General features: G+C 44.3%; 1 non-coding gene across 1 annotated transcript; it reads left to right on the top strand.

Moving 5' to 3' along the window:
* Nucleotides 1-728: 728 nt before the first annotated feature.
* Nucleotides 729-891, top strand: LOC134995505 (U1 spliceosomal RNA). Its single transcript, XR_010198281.1, has one exon. It is a non-coding gene; the product is annotated as a U1 spliceosomal RNA (small nuclear RNA).
* The last annotated feature ends 1884 nt before the right edge of the window (nt 892-2775 follow it).

The raw sequence follows: 2775 nt of genomic DNA, 5'->3' as shown, positions 1-2775 counted from the left end.
TGTATATAGGGCCTAATTCAGACCTGATCCCTGCTGTGCATATTCACACAACAGGAGATCAGGTCTGAAGTGCGTGTGTGCTGGTGCCGCAGTGCACCGGCACATGCCAGAGATGCGATCAGCATCTCTGCCCAGTGAGCGCCTCTGCCTGATTGACAGGCATAGGCGGTCACTGGGCAGGAGGAGTCGGGCCAGCGGCGTTGTGCCGCCATTTTGGGGGCACAGTCCGGACAACGCAGACATGACCGGACCGTATGGGGGCGGGCCGTGACGGCTGCGTGACCCGGACAGCAACGGGCCTTATTTACTAAAATCTCAGATAAATTTTATGGCATTTATGTGCAGTCTAGTTTGCACAGTTGATAGAGTGTTGATCTTGCACTATCAATGTAAGCCTCACATAGGTTTGATACACATGTAAGTTTGTTTTTATTTTACTACTTTGTGGTTTGTGGCTCTATACCATGTAATGCATGTCTTTTAACAGTAGTCAAGTCTTCCAATGTGCTTGTTAGTGAAACCCAATACATAGCTTTATTTTATTTTGTTTCTTCAAATATTACATAGTAACATAGTATCTGAGGTTGAAAAAAGACAATTGTCCATCGAGTTCAACCTATTTGTGGTGTCCTATGCATGATGAGTTCCCTTGTGCTGCCTCAGTTGAATCTCCTTTACTTGACAGAGATGTGCCTGAGCAGCGGCCCTCCCCAGCCCTATCCCAAATCATACTTATTTTGCATAGGAGATACCATGGTCATGAAGATTGTTCTCCCAGGGTGAGGTTCATTCATTGCATTCTGGGTATGCTGACCCCTGTTATTTCCACAAATGTGGGAAACTCGACTGCATTATTTGTGGTAGTGGGGGACTGTGTTTGTGCTTCCTCTGGTCAGCTCTGGTAAAAGTCAGATTTCTTTGTCTCAGATTTTCCTTTAGCCTTGTTCTTCTTTCGAGAGTTCCCTTGTGCTGCCTCAGTTGGATCTCCTTCACTTGACAGGGGGCTGCCCGAGCAGCGACCCTCCCCAGCTCTAGCACATGTAAGTTTGTTTTTGTTTTACTACATTGTGGTTTGTGGCTCTATACCATGTAATGCATGTCTTTTAACAGTAGTCAAGTCTTCCAATGTGCTTGTTAGTGAAACCCAATAGATAGCTTTATTTTATTTTGTTTCTTCAAATATTGAATGCATATGTCTTATAACTTTTTTTTTTTTTTTTTTAATATATATATACATTTTTATTATAAGATTTTCAATGACACAAAACCATCCAAGTTGCAGATTAAGGATTGTGAAGGACAAATCAACCATATAAACAATTCAAGCAATTTAAATTGCATGCAGGTAGTAGAATATCAAACTCCTTGGATGAGAGTTGGTCGTAATAAACTAGGATAGAAAAGAATACAGTAGAAAATAAGATTTTAAACCTACCGGTAAATCTTTTTCTCGTAGTCCGTAGAGGATGCTGGGGACTCCGTAAGGACCATGGGGATAGACGGGCTCCACAGGAGACATGGGCACTTTAAGAAAGACTTTAGTTCTGGGTGTGCACTGGCTCCTCCCTCTATGCCACAGTTAGAGAAACTGTGCCCAGAGGAGACGGACAGTATGAGGAAAGGATTTTGTTAATCCAGGGCAAGATTCATACCAGCCACACCAATCACACCGTATAACTTGTGATAAACTACCCAGTTATTAGTATGAAAAAACAACATAGCATCAGTGCAGGACCGATGCAACTATAACATAACCCTTATTGAAGCAATAACTATATACAAGTATTGCAGAAGTAGTCCGCACTTGAGACGGGCACCCAGCATCCTCTACGGACTACGAGAAAAAGATTTACTGGTAGGTTTAAAATCTTATTTTCTCTAACGTCCTAGAGGATGCCGGGGACTCCGTAAGGACCATGGGGATTATACCAATGCTCCAAAACGGGCGGGAGAGTGCGGATGACTCTGCAGCACCGATTGAGCAAACATGAGTTCCTCCTCAGCCAGGGTATCAAACTTATAGTATTTTGCAAAGGTGTTTGAACCCGACCAAGTAGCAGCTTGACACAGCTGTAGTGCCGAGACCCCTCGGGCAGCCGCCCAAGAAGAGCCCACTTTCCTCGTGGAATGGGCCTTGACCGATTTCAGTAACTGCAATCCAGCCATAGAATGCGCTTGCTGAATCGTGTTACAAATCCGGCGAGCAATAGCCTGCTTTGAAGCAGGGGCACCAATCTTGTTGGTTGCATACAGGACAAACAGCGCTTCAGTTTTCCTGACTCTAGCCGTCCTGGCCACGTAAATTTTCAAAGCCCTGACCACATCAAGTAACTCTGAATCCTCCAAGTCACGCGTAGCCACAGGCACCACAATAGGTTGGTTCATATGAAAAGATGAGACCACTTTTGGTAGGAATTGAGGACGGGTCCGCAATTCCGCTCTATCCACATGGAATACCAAATATGGGCTTTTATGTGACAAAGCCGCTAATTCCGACACTCGCCTAGCCGAAGCCAAGGTTAATAACATGACCACCTTCCACGTGAGATAATTTAACTCCACTGTTTTAAGTGGTTCAAACCAGTGTGATTTTAGAAAACTTAACACCACGTTAAGGTCCCAAGGTGCCACCGGAGGCACAAAAGGAGGCTGAATATGCAGCACTCCTTTTACAAAAGTCTGAACTTCTGGAGGAGAAGCCAATTCTTTTTGAAAGAAAATGGATAAGGCCGAAATCTGGACCTTAATAGAGCCTAATTGTAGGCCCAAATTCAC

The sequence above is a fragment of the Pseudophryne corroboree genome, unplaced genomic scaffold, assembly GCF_028390025.1.
Source record: "Pseudophryne corroboree isolate aPseCor3 unplaced genomic scaffold, aPseCor3.hap2 scaffold_1392, whole genome shotgun sequence".
NCBI lineage: Eukaryota > Metazoa > Chordata > Amphibia > Anura > Myobatrachidae > Pseudophryne > Pseudophryne corroboree.
Note: the sequence above shows the minus strand (reverse complement) of the source record. Positions and strands in the feature narration are given on the sequence as shown.